Raw genomic sequence first — 17,724 nt, 5'->3', positions numbered from 1 at the left:
TGGTGTTGTAAGTTTTAGCGTAAAGAAAATTTTCTCCTACAACAAGAGGGGCTAAAAGAAAAATATTACTACGCTGTTGGTTGTTAATGAGATGGTTCCACCAACCAGTTCTCATACCCAGGTTTATCAATAATACCCACATCAAATATATATAATGGTGTTGAGAATTCCAGATAACTTCAGTTCCTTTGGCTCAAGTTGTCCATGACCGTGGACACGGCTAATCGATTAGGTTTGAGTACTCTGCAGAGTTTTGCAGACGTTCCCCACAAGATTTGATCGCCTCCGAGTATGTCCTCGCACTTCAGGGTGTTTGAAGACCGGATGATCAAAACATGGTCTTTCAACGGGTCCCTCTGAATCCGTGTCGGTGCCCATCCATTCCTACCGTTCTTCTACATCTGCTAGCACCGCCTGTCCAGAGTCGCCGCGTTGTCCAACCAAGCCAGAGCCCATAATGACTTGTGGCTGTGCAGGTAAGCCTTGGGTCTGGAAAATATCCGTCTGTCTCTTTGAGCCTGGGTGAAGCTTTCCGCAGGATGTCATGGCCTCTCCAGCATCCCGGGTCATCCACTGGGTTCTCCAGGGAGCCGATCAACCGTCCTTCACCCAGAGTTGCATTGCGTCCGAGGTCTTGAAAATCTTGTCTTAACCGGTCTTGATTATGAAATTATTCTCGCATCACTCGTGGTAAACTCTCAACCAGAATCTCGTCTACTCAAGCATAGCAATATGAAATTTATCGTCCCGGGACCAAGTATCGGGGTTGTTGTGTGCCTACCACATGATACTATAATCTATATTAAAATTTCCAAGTACCTAAGCAGCATGCAATTGGGCATAGGATGGTAGAACTACGATGCATAAAACATAGGTGATAGTATGATCAAAATGACTTGCCTGGTATTACTTGATGAAGATAGTCGCTCTCAAAATCCTGATAATTCTACTCGCCACACTCCGAGCAATCTATCGTAAATGAATAGCATTCAATAAACATTCATGCCAAAAAGGAAGAACCAAGAGAACATAAGAACAAAGCATGTCTTGGTACAAAATAACAACGTACTAAGGTTTAATAAAAAGGTCCTAAGTGTGTTGTAAAGTGAAGGTGCATGAATGAGATCAAAAGAGGTAATGGACGATGAACTATTGCTATATAAGCTCGACTTGCATACACTATGGGAGATGATAAAAAATATTGAGAGAACAACATGAATGTTATTTGAAAAATAGTATAAGACATACGAATTTATTTGTAGAAAGAATTTCTTGAAATGGAGCACTATAACGCAAGTTATAGCAAATTGAAGTATGAATTGAATTTGCATTCAAAAGGTCAAGAGAATTTGAACTGAAGTACGATGGTTACGTACGAAAATATATGACATGAGTGTTTAGGGGTAAAAGGAATCAATTGAAAAGGTGGTACGATTTGCAAGATAAGATCAAATGAATGTTCGAATACAAATTTGAATCGCTCAAATTTGAAAGGTTCAAATGTCGAAACTAATGATGCTACTGGATATAGGAGATCACTATGAGCATGTAGAAAAAAGAATTACTAGATTTGAACTAGCGGATCAAAAGATACAAATACGTCAATATAACATTGAATCGGCTTAAAACGATGTGAACACTTTTGGGCCCTAATAGATAAATCTGATTTGATCAAAATTATAAGTTGAAAAGTTAAAACTGATGATACAAATAGGAAGATTACTTTGATACGAATCCGACGCAATTGGATTCATCTAAAACGGAGCTACGGATAAAAAGATATGATCAAAAGAAGTTTGAATATGAATATGAACAAATTTCGAAATTTGAAAATTTCGAAAAGTTGATATGATAGGTTCACAGGATAGGTGGGATCAAGACGAAACTGTAGGCGTTGGTTTCATCTAATTCGGATAAACGAGTAAAAAGTTATGGCTATTTGAAAAATCAGAGCCAAGCTGCTTTACAGAAGAAAAGTGCTATGTCTAAAAGAATTCTAGTACTAATGTGGAAATACGAAGACTAATTAATATATCTAATTACTCTACCGTATACTAGTGTATGAATACTAGTCTAGAAATAATAAACTACGGGAGTATAGAAAATACGAAGAGAAATACCTTTAGAATGAAGAGTGAGAATTAATTCCAATAAGGAGACGACTTCGAGAAATCCCGCCGAAGAGAAAGATAATATTTTCTCGAAGTCGTCTCCTTATTGGAATTAATTCTCACTCTTCATTCTAAAGGTATTTCTCTTCGTATTTTCTATACTCCCGTAGTTTATTATTTCTAGACTAGTATTCCTACACTAGTATACGGTAGAGTAATTAGATATATTAATTAGTCTTCGTATTTCCACATTAGTACTAGAATTCTTTTAGATGTAGCACTTTTCTTCCGTAAAACAGCTTGGCCCTGATTTTTCAAATAGCCATAACTTTTTACTCGCTTATCCGAATTAGAAGAAACCAACGCCTAGAGTTTCGTCTTGATCCCACCTATCCGGTGAACCTATCATATCAAGTTTTTGAAATTTTCAAATTTCGAAATTTGTTCACACTCATATTCAAACTTCTTTTGATCATATCTTTTTATCCGTAGCTACGTTTTAGATGAATCCAATTGCGTCGGATTCGTATCAAAGTAATCTTTCCGTTTGTATCATCAGTTTTAACTTTTCAACTTATAATTTTCATCAAATCAGATTTATCTATTAGTGCCCAAAAGTGTTCACATCCTTCTAAGCCGATTCAATGTTATATTGAAGTATTTGTATCTTTTGATCCGCTAGTTCAAATCTAGTAATTCTTTTTTATACACGCTCATATTGATCTCATATATCCAGTAGCATCATTAGTTTCGACCTTTGAACCTTATAAATCTCAGCGATTCAAATTTGTATTCGAACATTCATTTGATCTTATCTTGCAAATCGTACCACATTTTCAATTGATTCCTTTTACCCCTAAACACTCATGTAATATATTTTGGTACGTAACCATCGTACTTCAGTTCAACTTCTCTTGACCTTTTGAATGCAAATTCAATTCATACTTCAATTCGCTATAACTTGCGTTGTAGTGCTCCATTTCAAGAAATTCTTTCTACAAATAAATTCTTATGTCTTATACTATTTGTCAAACAACATTCATGTTGTTCTCCCAATATTTTTGATCATCTCGCATAGTGTATGCAAGTCGAGCTTATATAGCAATAGTTCATTGTCCATTACCTCTTTTGATCTCATTCATGCACCTTCACTTTACAACACACTTAGGACCTTTTTATTAAACCTTAGTACGTTGTTATTTTGCACCAAGACATACTTTGTTCTTATGTTCTCTTGGTTCTTTTTTTTGGCATGAATGTTTATTGAATGCTATTCATTTACGATAGATTGCTCGAAGTGTGGCGAGTAGAATTATCAGGATTTTGAGAGCGAGTATCTTCATCAAGTAATACCAGGCAAGTCATTTTGATCATACTATCACCTATGTTTTATGCATCGTAGTTCTACCATCCTATGCCCAATTGCATGCTGCTTAGGTACTTGGAAATTTTAATATAGATTATAGTATCATGTGGTAGGCACACAACAACCCCGATACTTGGCCCCGGGACGACAAATTTCATATTGCTATGCTTGAGTAGATGGGATTTCGGTTGAGTACATAACACCAGTGATGCGAGGTTGATTAAATAATCAAGACCGGTTAAGACAAGATTTTCAAGACCTCGGACGCAATGCAACACTGGGTGAAGGACGGTTGATCGGCTCCCTGGAGAACCCAGTGGATGCCCGGGATGCTGGGGACGACCATGACATCCCGCGGAAAGCTTCACCCAGGCTCAAAGAGACGGACGGATATTTTCAAGACCCAAGGCTTACTTGCACAGCCACAAGTCATTATGGGCTCTGGCTTGGTTGGACAACGCGGCGACTCTGGACAGGCGGTGCTAGCAGATGTAGAAGAACGGTAGGAATGGATGGGCACCGACAGGGATTCAGAGGGACCCGTTGAAAGACCATGTTTTGATCATCCGGTCTTCAAACATCCTGAAGTGCGAGGACAAACCCGGAGGCGATCAAATCTTGTGGGGAACGTGTGCAAAACTCTATAGAGTCCTCAAACCTAATCGATTAGCCGTGTCCACGGTCATGGACAACTTGAGCCAAAGGAACTGAAGTTATCTGGATTTCTCAACACCATTATATATATATTTTGATGAGGGTAATTATTGACAACTCGGGTATGAGAACTGGTTGGCGGAACCATCTAGTTAACAACCAACAATGTAGTAACATTTTGCTTTTAGCCCTCTCTTGATGTAGGAGAAAATTTGCTTTACGCTAAAACTTATAACCCCCACCTGCCATATATGCATATAGTATAGATGACATTTTACCCCTCTCTTATGTGACTTGCCGGCATATTCAATATGCTGACCTACACGGCTGCAACGTCTTATGTTGCAGATATTTTTCTTCGACGAGTAAGAGTACGATTCAGGGTTACGGTCTACACTCAACTTGCCGTTGGTGTTTATTGGGACTCCACTCCATTGACTGCTTCCGCTGAGATAATTAAGGTATATATTTGTTTTACGCTATTTACATGTGATTGCACTTTGATATATACATTGATGTACTGTGTGTGCCAGCATACTGATCCAGGGATGGCACAGAAACACAGAGGCTTGACTCGTCTTGAGTCGGGTCGCTACAGAAATGGTATCAGAGCACATGTTGACTGTAGGACGTGACCCTAGAAACTGAAAATTTCTTAGGAAAGGATCTCTCAAAAATTTTAGTTTTCAAAAACATCCTTCATTTCTCATCTCTTCTGATTTCATCAAATGTTCTCTCTCACCTCAAATAGTTATACAAACCCCTTACCCCTTCGACCTCATGAAGAATCAACTGAGTTCTACTTCAAAGTAAAGAGGATTTCACCACGCGTTTGAAGAATTGATGCTACACCAACAGAGGACTCCCAAGACCCGAAGAACTCAAAGACCCTGAAGTGTTCGAATAATTATATGACCATTAGAAGTCCAAACCCCTTTTATATACCCATGTTAGATACGATGATTTGTGAACCGTCTTTGGTGTGTGTTTTCCGACGGCCACAACTAAAACCTATTCTCGAAAATATTGTTTGTATTGTGTGTATCTCCCTCTTTCCCTCTCTCTCTTACTCATCTCATCCCAAAAACGTTGGACCCAATAGATGGCGTATGAAGCTGGACTTGTAATCTCTGGACCAATGACCCAGCTGGAAGTTGAAATATGGATTCAGAACATGGAGAACTACTTCGAGAGCAATTTGATTTCCAGGAAGTATGAAGTTGCACACGCTCTTCAGTACTTTGCCCAAAGTGCTGCTATCTGGTGGAAAATGCATCGTGCCATACAACGATTTAGTGGAGCAGAAACTTGGGACGAATTCAAGAAGACTCTGTTAAGATCCCGTCTTATCAAAAAATGATATGATAGCCCGATGAAGAAGCCTTGTGCATGCAAGATCTGTGGAGAAATAGGACACACCCAGGAAGAACACACGGATGGATGCACTCATTGTGAAGAAAATCACCCAGCTGAGGAGTGCCCAAGTAGTCAGGTGACTTGTTTCTTGTGTGAAGGACCACCCACTACCCAGCTTAGTGTCACATTTACCCCAAGGTGCAACAAGTTGTCAAGCAGCAGAAAGATGCAGTGAAGGAAACACTCAAGAAGAAGATTCCAGAAGAGCCGGTGATGAACGAAAATATTGAAGACCCTGATGGACAAGGTCTGACCAGATTTTTCTCCAATGCATGCTACTCATGTGGAGAAGAAGGACATTATTCATAGGATTGCACGAAGAGAAGCCAAGAGTATCTGGGAAAGTTCCCAACGGAAGAAGTGGAGTTTGATCCACTTGAAATAGAAGAACTGGCCAAAATAAAGGAGTCCGGAAAGAAGAAAAAATACCCTCGGAAGAACCAAATCTCTGCAGACATAGATCTGAGTCATGTCAGATGTTACAAGTGTATGAAATTTGGCCACCACAAATACATGTGCTCAGGAAGGAAGCCGGGAATCCAAGGAGCAAAAGCAGAAGCTAAGAAGCCTTGAGACTTGTCAGAAATCATTTTCTTTTGTTGCAAGGAAGTAGGGCATTTTGCCAGCGATCGTCCACAAAGGAAGAAAGCTAGAATAGAGTAGTTAAGTTTCGACCATGGCAATAAGTGTAATACGAAGCACTCTTGTTTTTCATAAGATCATGGAGTGAAATTTTTTGTAACAGAAGTCCCTGAGATTGTAATAACATCATGAATAAATGGAATTTATTGTCTCATGATTGCCTATGTTGAAAATGTATGCGTTGTTTCTCTACGAACAAATATCTCTGACCATTTTGAGGATATGAGAAAATATGGTCTATGCAGGCATGAGTATAATTCATTTAAGTGTGGTAGTAATCGGTAAACCCACAGGATCCATTGAGTAGGAGTGTACCATGATTACCAAGGAGACACATACATTCCTCTGAGTAGGAGTGTACCATGATTACCAAGCAGATGACAACTCTCTACGAGTCATTCCTCAAGGGCCCAGAAATGATCATGACCCTGACCAGTGATCAGGATTACCCGAAAATCCTGAAGGACATGATGAAGCACATTCACCTTGAAGGAGATGCAGTCTACAAAGGCTACCCATTCATGGAAAATGGAGTGGAACTTTGGTACGTGGAAGTACACCTCCACCATGTGAAAGGAGTTTGTCCAAAGACTATGGGGCAATACTTTTTCATTTCACGTGTACCACGAGCAACCTTCTTTGATGCTGTTCGTGAAGCTGCCATGGAAGCCATACGTCAGATTGGAGAAATACTTGAAGCAAGACTCCGTCATACCCAGGAATACCTGAGTGAAGTACGTGCGGAGATGATGGAAATGAAGCTAATGGCCACCATGATGAAGCAAAAGATGGATGATTTCAAGGAGCACCTCGGAAAATTCGAGTGGAACTAAAGTACCTCCAAGAGAGGCCGATGAATAAAGTTGGCAGAAATGCTCGACCATACCAAACAATGTGGATGGCAGCAATTGTAATAGAGTACTTTTGAATTGGAGTTTTTGATAAGAAATTAAGGATGTAATAAAGGATTGATTATGAAATGCATATGATTTACGGAAGAAGCTATGATGGATCAGCAAACGTTTTCTTAGGAGCATACGAAAACCTGAGAGTTGTGAAGGTACGATAGATGTTTCGTTCAGCTTGCAGAACCAATGGATTATCCGAACTTCGTTCGTGGACAAGAGAAATTCTGCAACGCTTCTGAGGATGCCCTAGTGTTAGAATGCGAGATTCGCTAAACCTTATACAGAGAAATGATTTGGGTGCGGAATGGATTGATCACCATGACGACTTACTCTATCATTTATCTTGCTATTCGGAATGGTAAATCTGAGAGACTTACCCATAGTGAGAGATGACTTTCTTTGAAGCTTTTGTTTAAGCCTTAGAGTGGTATAAGAAAAGCCCATGTACATGGCACTTGTTGTCACGCGTAAGAAATTTTACGGTGAGGATGAAACCAAGACCCTCTCTCTGCGGGATAACCACAAATGGTAGACCACCATGAGAACCATCGATATGTTATTTAGAATTGACCACGAGACTGTCAGTTAAGAAGATCCAGTGACGGAAGAAGCTTATATCAACGGGAGAGCATCACCAAAGGATTTAATATGAAGACTGTGCGATGTGAGTTGCCAAAACCCCAGAGGATCGTTAAAGGATTTGAGCGACCAGTAACTCTTATTTTAAGTGTGGTAGCACCCGACTTTGCACGAGACTATATTTGTTAGAAGACCCCCCAAACCATAACCTTTTCTTTCTAGCCTCTTCGAATCTCGAGGACGAGATTCATTTTAAGTGTGGTAGTTTGTAACATCCCAAAATTATAAATTTTGGAATGTTAATATAATTATTAGATTGATTGTTTGTTTGTTTGAGTGATTGAAACTTGAGTGGAATTCGAAACTTCTCAAAAAAAATGAGAGGGAATAAAATGAATTTCCCATAATTTTCTATTTTGAATCCCTTTTCAATTTTGACTTTGAATATTTTCAAAACACTTTGATTAAAAAAATCAAACGAGAGGAGGAAAATGACCCTCCAAAATCAGAGACTATGTCTTGATTCAAATTTTAAGTATTTGAAATTTATTTGAAATTCAAATGCCTTTTCATTTTAAAGTTATTGCACAAAATAATTTTTTAAAAAAGTATTTTTTTTTTGGTTTTGAAAATATGTTCATGTTTTAGAAAATTTTATTCTGAAAATTTTGATATATAATATGCCTATATAAAATGTTCTCTCTTTTTCGTTTATACGTTTTTGTTCTCTGTTTAAAAAAAAATTGTTCGTTCGCAAAAAAAAAAAAGGCCGCCTGGCCGTACTACTCATGTGGTCGGCCGATTCCTTTGGCCCATGAGACACCTTTGTCCATCTTTTTTTCTATTTTCCCTACACTACGTATATGTTTAGTCCCACATTGCTTATCTATGGACCATTAGACCTCCCTTCCACCTATAAGTATAGACCCATAGGAGCATCCAAAAATCATCTATTTCGGGTTAAATCAATCTTTTCGTTTAACTAGATTTATTATATAAAAATATTTTTTCCTTATCTTCGGCGGGTTTTCTGGAAGTCGTCTCCTCATTGGAATTAATTCTTACTCTACATTCTAAAGGTATTTTTCTTCGTATTTTTTTATACTCCCGTAGTTTATTATTTCTAGACTAGTATTCCTACACTAGTATACGGTAGAGTAATTAGATATATTAATTAGTCTTCGTATTTCCACATTAGTACTAGAATTCTTTTAGACGTGGCACTTTTCTTCCGTAAAACAGCTTGGCCCTGATTTTTCAAATAGCCATAACTTTTTACTCGCTTATCCGAATTAGATGAAACCAACGCCTAGAGTTTCGTCTTGATCCCACTAAATCTGAGAACGGTTTTACAAAAACTGGTTAAAAATGTTTGGTTTTTATACTGGGCCTTGACTGGTTTAGGTTTAATCGGGTTGAGGCTTTTTAAGTTTGGTTTGGTTTGGGTTTACAGAGAAAGCAATTTGGATATGGCTGGTTATGGGCCTGAACCGTTTTATGCATTTTGGGCTTGAACTGTGGGTAGAACCCGGTTATTGCACTGGTTCGGCCACCCGTGTCTCGTTCTCAGATTTACTCCCGACTCGGCCGCCGCACGCACAAGCTCCTCCCCACCGCCGGGCAGTAGCGGTCCCCGGCAGTAGCTCCTCCCCACCGCCGGGCAGTGGAGATCATCCGCCGCACGCAGGCCTCCTCCCCGTCGGCCGCCCTCTCCCCGACCGTGGCGCCTGAGCCTCCAAAGATTGCGTGGCACGGACAGTAGCCTCCCTCTCCTCCCGTGATTGCGGCGCGGACAGTGGAGATCACTTGGTAAGCCTCCCTCTCCTCCCCTCCCCTTCCGTGATTGCTTCCTTCCGGTGATCTCGATTTTCTGCTTGTTTGGTTTCGTGGGGAATCGCTGTTTGTGCCCAAATTTTAGGAACAGAGCCTTTTAGGTAGGTTTCACTTCGGGACAAGAAGCAGGCAGAACTTTGTGGTGATGTAGCACTAACATGTAGAGTAGAGTAGGTTCTGATTCTGATGAAGAAGGCAGTATCAATTCTCAAAACTGTCTCTTGCAATTTACATGAAAAAACAATATCAATTCTTATCGGGCTGCTGTTCGTTGAATCTTGATCTGTTCCGAGTTATGTGCCCAGATCAGGACCCGGTTTAGTGCAGTGAGTGATGAGAAATTCAGCACCAGAGGACAAGGTTTACAGAAATAGGGAGGGAAAACATGTACAGTTTCATAGCATGGCTGTATGGAGACTTGGAGAGGAACAAAGTTCAGGTTCTTCAGACCTTCAGTCTCGAGAACTGCAGTGTGCTCTTTCTTTAGGTTGGGTCTGATCTGAAGAACAATTTGGAGGGTGTGAATTAATCATGTCTGCATTTTTTTGTGCTACGTCTTCAGACTGTACTGCCATATCTCATCTTTGATATGTCTGCATTTTTTTCTGCTACGTCTTCAGACTGTACAGTGTGCTCTAAAAATTTGATATGTCATTTGATATGTCTTCAGACTGCATCTTTGATATGTCATTTTTTTGTGCTACGTTTTTTCATATGCAGTGTGCTCTAAAAATTTGAGGAATGTCTACCTCGGAGGGTTCTGAGACTGCCGATTCCATGGATGAGGATACGAGTCAAGTACCACATGCTAGAAGGTCCAAAGTATGGGAGCACTATGAACAAGAACTGGTTGTCGTAGAAGGAGACACCAAGGCCGTGTGCAAATACTGTCGAGGGCAATTTCACACCAAGTTTGGGACTAGTAGTTTGAGAACCCATATTACAGAGGCTTGCCGATCAATTGAGGATGCTTGCAGGAAGAGGTTCCTATTCACCATGAAAAAAAGCCATCCGAAGGCCCGTTAGTGTTTGATGAAAAAGTTAGTCGTGAACTAATGGTCAAGTTTTGCATCCATGCTGAGATCCCCTTTCTTAAGTTTGAAGATCAACACCTTCAGCCATGGATTGACTCATTGCAGCCAGCATTTCAAATCAAGGGTCGTCACACGATTCGTGATGATGCACTGAAGATGTATAAGGGAATGAAGAAAGATATCGAAGTTGAGCTCCAAAATTTGGACTCCCGCATTTTCTTAACATCTGACATGTGGACATCATCACAAAATTTGGGCTACATGTCCATCACAGCCCATTATATCGATGCAGAATTCAACTACAAGAAGAAGATCATAAGTTTCACAGACGTGAAGTATCCCCACACAGGCTATGCAATAGAAGAAGAAATCGTTGGTTGCTTAACAGAATGGGGCATAAGGGGCAAGCTATTCACTTTGACACTAGATAATGCGAGTAATAACACTAATGCATGTGATGAGTTAATAAAGTATCACAAGCATGAGCTTCTCCTTGAAGGTCAACATTTGCATGTCAGGTGTTGTGCACACATTCTTAATATCTTGGTTCAGGATGGAATGAAAATAATCCATGGAGCCATTGATAAGATACGTGAGCTGCTGAAATATATTGACTCTTCTTCTTCAAGGCTTCAAGAATTCAATACAATTGCCATTGGGATGGGCCTGCCTTCAAAAAAAGGTATCTCTGTTGATACACCAACCAGATGGAACTCAACTTGGAAAATGCTTGTAGAAGCATTGAGATACAAATCTGTCCTCACTAGTTACGCCAATCGAAAGATGATAGAATCTCCAAGTGAGCAAGAATGGAAGAGGGCAGAAGCTATTTGTGACTTTCTAAAAGCTTTTGAAGAGCTTACCTTAATTGTTTCAGCTCACAGGAAGCCAGCTGCACATAAGTTTCTGCCGGTTGTGCTTTGTATTCGCCATGCATTGAAAGATCCAGGTTGGCAGACCTCTGATGTGCTAAAAGAATTGGCGGCAGCGATGCAAACAAAGCTGGATACATATTCGGATCCCGAGGAGAAGGAGAATGCAGAGCCTAACCGTCGCAGAAAAAGCAAGGACATTGCCTTCACCCACGCACTTGTCATTGCTACATTCCTGGATCCAAGGAGGAAAGAAGATTACTTGGATTTCTTCTATTGCAAATTGTCTACCAACGAGGAGGAGGTTTCAAAACAAGTGGAGGTTGCTTTAGAATGGGTGAGAAAGTATTTCAAAGAATATGAGCTACTTGTAGCGACAAGCACTGCACACTCGACACCTTCTAGTCAAGGCAATACCACTATTAGATCTCCTATTGTAGGGAAAAGAAAGTTGGAAGAAGAGTTTGCCCAACACAAGTCCCGTCGGAGGACACGTGTACACAAATCCGAGCTTGACGCATACTTGGAAGAAGCATCCGAGGAGGATGGTGCTGACTTTGATGTCTTGGCTTGGTGGAAGAGGCATGCCGAGAAGTTTCCTATATTGGCTACCATGGCTCGTGACTTTCTTGCAATTCCTTTGAGCACTGTGGCGTCTGAAGCAGCCTTTAGCTGTGGTAAAAGGATACTTGGCGACTCGAGAAGCTCTTTGACCCCTGATATGCTAGAAGCGCTTGTTTGTGCTAAAGATTGGTTGTTCATACCAAAGAAAGGTGAGTATGTGTGCATGTAACTTGTGATATATGAAACTTGCAGTATAAAAGTGTTGATATGCCTTTAAATTAATATTTTGTTTCATTTGCAGTAGATGGACAGTAAGGACGTAGCTCACTGGAACAAGGTTATCCCTGTAAACTTAATGGTATGTAAACTTAATGGTAGTCCAGACTTGTTTCATTTGCTTCTTGTCACGCTGAGCTATCCCAAATACTAGCAGTAGATACTTGCTGGGATTATCCTGAATCCATCTACTTGCTGGGGATTATCCTGAATCCTGATTACATTTCTATGGGGCCATCTATGGGGCCATCACAGTACACTGCCGTACTTTTGTTCCTTTAGGAGCGTAGGTGGGGAGCCACTAGTTTGTCTTTGTCTTTTGGTTCCACTATTACTAGCAGTAGATGCGCTACAAGTTTACAAGTAGCTGATTATTATTTGTTAATATTCTTTTTTTCCTTTAGGAGCGTAGGTGGGGAGACACCGTCAATATGTTTACCATATTATCTTTGAATCATTGGCGCATACAATTATTATATATGGAAGATTAACTCCCGGCCTCTGCTTACAGGGATCCTTGGTGTACTTAAAGCGCATCATATATACATGCCATGGCTGCCATTCTCTTCTGGACGAACTGATGAAGCAGTGGTGTCACTAGGAACAGATGAAGAAAAGGTTTAGTCTCATTTGTAGCAGTCAAACCTGGCCACGCCTTTTCTGTCCTTGACTTTGATTTGGATCTACGCCAGCTGGGAGTTGATGCCTGAGGATGGAGCAATTCTTCTGGTTCCTTGAAAGTACTTGTCCTCCCTAATGACTGGCGTTTTGATTTCGGATCAAGTGCACGCACAAGTTTAGAAGTTTCATTATTAGCGCGTGGACTAGGAACCTCTGCTTCTCCCCCATACAGTATGCTCGTAGACATGATTGAATCAATGCTAGACAAACTTGATGCGCATGGTAAACATTCTGCTCTCGACCTCTGAACTACATCGTCATAGAGGTCTGACGTATCAACCTTTACTTGTCCCTCCACAATTTTATGCCCAGCACCATCAACATCTGCTACTGGAAGATACTCCAATTCAAAAGTGTACTTTGGCAAGCACAAAAATTTCAGAAAACCAGCAACAATGTAACGGAGAGGACCAAAATGTTTCTGGTATTTCTCTGAGAGTTCAAGAACTGCAGCAGATAAACCCGTTCCCAGATCATTTTAAATATTATTGTTCAAAATATTGTTTGGCATGTCACTATTAAACCAAAGTTTAATATGGTTTTGTATTGGGTTTAAACCCATAGTTATGTATTAGGTTTAAACTGGTTTGGGTGAGAAAAATATTGGGTTTAGTTTGGTTGGGCTGAAAATGGTATTAATTGGTTATGGTTTAGGTTTGGTTTTGATACATATGTGTATGGGTATGGTTTAGTTATGGTTTGGTTATCAACCCATTCCCAGATTTAGATCCCACCTATCCGGTGAACCTATCATATCAACTTTTTGAAATTTTCAAATTTCGAAATTTGTTCACACTCATATTCAAACTTCTTTTGATCATATCTTTTTATCGGTAGCTCCGTTTTAGATGAATCCAATTGCGTCAGATTCGTATCAAAGTAATATTTCCGTTTGTATCATCAGTTTTAACTTTTCAACTTATAATTTTGATCAAATCAGATTTATCTATTAGTGCCCAAAAGTGTTCACATCGTTCTAAGCCGATTCAATGTTATATTGAAGTATTTGTATCTTTTGATCCGCTAGTTCAAATCTAGTAATTCTTTTTTATACACGCTCATATTGATCTCCTATATCCAGTAGCATCATTAGTTTCGACCTTTGAACCTTATAAATTTGAGCGATTCAAATTTGTATTCGAACAATCATTTGATCTTATCTTGCAAATCGTACCACCTTTTCAATTGATTCCTTTTACCCCTAAACACTCATGTCATATATTTTTGTACGTAACCATCGTACTTCAGTTCAACTTCTCTTGACCTTTTGAATGCAAATTCAATTCATACTTCAATTCGCTATAACTTGCGTTGTAGTGCTCCATTTCAAGAAATTCTTTCTACAAATAAATTCTTATGTCTTATACTATTTGTCAAACAACATTCATGTTGTTCTCCCAATATTTTTGATCATCTCCCATAGTGTATGCAAGTCGAGCTTATATAGCAATAGTTCATCATCCATTAACTCTTTTGATCTCATTCATACACCTTCACTTTACAACACACTTAGGACCTTTTTATTAAACCTTAGTACATTGTTATTTTGCACCAAGACATGCTTTGTTCTTATGTTCTCTTGGTTCTTCCTTTTTGGCATGAATGTTTATTGAATGCTATTCATTTACGATAGATTGCTCGGAGTGTGGCGAGTAGAATTATCAGGATTTTGAGAGCGACTATCTTCATCAAGTAATACCAGGCAAGTCACTTTGATCATACTATCATCTATGTTTTATCCATCGTAGTTCTACCATCCTATGCCCAATTGCATGCTGCTTAGGTACTTGGAAATTTTAGTATAGATTGTAGTATCATGTGGTAGGCACACAACAACCCCGATACTTGGCCCCGGGACGACAAAGTTCATATTGCTATGCTTGAGTAGACGGGATTTCGGTTGAGTGCATAACACGAGTGATGCGAGGTTGATTAAATAATCAAGACCGGTTAAGACAAGATTTTCAAGACCTCGGACGCAATGCAACACTGGGTGAAGGACGGTTGATCGGCTCCCTGGAGAACCCAGTGGATGCCCGGGATGCTGGGGACGTCCATGACATCCTGCGGAAAGCTTCACCCAGGCTCAAACAGACAGACGGATATTTTCAAGACCCAAGGCTTACCCGCACAGCCACAAGTCATTATGGGCTCTGGCTTGGTTGGACAACGCGGCGACTCTGGCCAGGTGGTGCTAGCAGATGTAGAAGAACGGTAGGAATGGATGGGCACCGACAAGGATTCAGAGGGACCCGTTGAAAGACCATGTTTCGATGATCCAGTCTTCAAACGTCCTGAACTGCGAGGACAAACCCGGAGGCGATCAAATCTTGTGGGGAACGTGTGCAAAACTCTGCAGAGTACTCAAACCTAATCGATTAGCCGTGTCCACGGTCATGGACAACTTGAGCGAAAGGAACTGAAGTTATCTGGATTTCTCAACACCATTATATATATATTTGATGAGGGTAATTATTGACAACTCGGGTACGAGAACTGGTTGGCGGAACCATCTCGTTAACAACCAACAATGTAGTAACATTTTGCTTTTAGCCCTCTCTTGATGTAGGAGAAAATTTGCTTTACGCTAAAACTTATAACCCCCACCTGCCATATATGCATATAGTATAGATGACATTTTTACCCCTCTCTTATGTGACTTGCCGGCATATTCAATATGCTGACCTACACAGCTGCAACGTCTTATGTTGCAGATATTTTTCTTCGACGATTAAGAGTACGATTCAGGGTTACGGTCTACACTCAACTTGCCGTTGGTGTTTATTGGGACTCCACTCCCTTGACTGCTTCCGCTGAGATAATTAAGGTATATATCAGTTTTACGCTATTTACATGTGATTGCACTTTGATATATACATTGATGTACTGTGTGTGCGAGCATACTGATCCAGGGATGGCACGGAAACACAGAGGCTTGACTCGTCTTGAGTCGGGTCGCTACAAGATGACATAAAGATTTGTAAAGAACGCACGGATCTGAAAGTTTCAGAACCGTTGACTAAAACCTCTCTCACGAGCAAGAGGTGACCAGACCCCACAACTATATGGGTATTGGATTCGTTGAAATCACATGGTGATGTGAACTATATTATTGACTCTAGTGCAAGTGGGAGACTGTTGGAAATATGCCCTAGAGGCAATAATAAATTAGTTATTATTATATTTCTTAGTTCATGATAATCGTTTATTATCCATGCTGTAATTGTATTGATTGGAAACACAATACTTGTGTGGATACATAGACAAAACACTGTCCCTAGTAAGCCTCTAGTTGACTAGCTCGTTGATCAAAGATGACCAAGGTTTCCTGGCCATAGGCAAGTGTTGTTACTTGATAACGGGATCACATCATTAGGAGAATCATGTGATGGACTAGACCCATACTAATAGACGTAGCATGTTGATCGTGTCATTTTGTTGCTACTGTTTTCTGCGTGTCAAGTATTTGTTCCTATGACCATGAGATCATATAACTCAGGACACCGGAGGAATACTTTGTGTGTATCAAACGTCGCAACGTAACTGGGTGACTATAAAGATGCTCTACAGGTAACTTCGAAGGTGTTCGTTAAGTTAGTATGGATCAAGACTGGGATTTGTCACTCCGTGTGACGGAGAGGTATCTCGGGGCCCACTCGGTAATACAACATCACACACAAGCCTTGCAAGCAATGTGACTTAGTGTAAGTTGCGGGATCTTGTATTACGGAACGAGTAAAGAGACTTGCCGGTAAACGAGATTGAAATAGGTATGCGGATACTGACGATCGAATCTCGGGCAAGTAACATACCGAAGGACAAAGGGAATGACATACGGGATTATATGAATCCTTGGCACTGAGGTTCAAACGATAAGGTCTTCGTAGAATATGTAGGATCCAATATGGGCATCCAGGTCCCGCTATTGGATATTGACCGAGGAATCTCTCGGGTCATGTCTACATAGTTCTCGAACCGACAGGGTCTGCACACTTAAGGTTCGACGTTGTTTTATGCGTATTTGAGTTATATGGTTGGTTACCGAATGTTGTTCGGAGTCCCGGATGAGATCATGGACGTCACGAGGGCTTCCAAACCAAGTAGGACTTGGTTTGGGAGGGGAATCCTTCCCCCCTTGGCTCGGCCGACCCCTTGGGGGTTCTTGGACCCCAAGGCAAGGCTCCCCCCTCCCTCTCCTATATATAGTGGGGTTTTAGGGCTGATTTGAGACAACTTTGCCACGGCAGCCCGACCACATATCTCCACGGTTTTTCCTCTAGATCGCGTTTCTGCGGAGCTCGGGCGGAGCCCTGCTGAGATGAGATCATCACCAACCTCCGGAGCGCCGTCACGCTGCCGGAGAACTCTTCTACCTCTCCGTCTCTCTTGCTGGATCAAGAAGGCCGAGATCATCGTCGAGCTCTACGTGTGCTGAACGCGGAGGTGCCATCCGTTCGGCACTAGACCGTGGGACTGATCGCGGGATAGTTCGCGGGGCGGATCGAGGGACGTGAGGACGTTCCACTACATCAACCGCGTTCACTAACGCTTCTGCTGTACGGTCTACGAGGGTACGTAGATCAACCATCCCCACTCGTAGATGGATATCACCATGATAGGTTTTCGTGCGTGTAGGAAATTTTTTGTATCCCATGCAACGTTCCCCTACACCTTCAATCCAGTTTTGCCATGAGAGTCCACCATACCTACCTATGGATTGGGGAAGATCCCTCAAGTAAGTTGTCATTGGTGCAATAAATAAAAATTGCTCCCTAAATATGTATGATC

The sequence above is a fragment of the Hordeum vulgare genome, chromosome 4H, assembly GCF_904849725.1.
Source record: "Hordeum vulgare subsp. vulgare chromosome 4H, MorexV3_pseudomolecules_assembly, whole genome shotgun sequence".
Lineage (NCBI taxonomy): Eukaryota > Viridiplantae > Streptophyta > Magnoliopsida > Poales > Poaceae > Hordeum > Hordeum vulgare.
Note: the sequence above shows the minus strand (reverse complement) of the source record.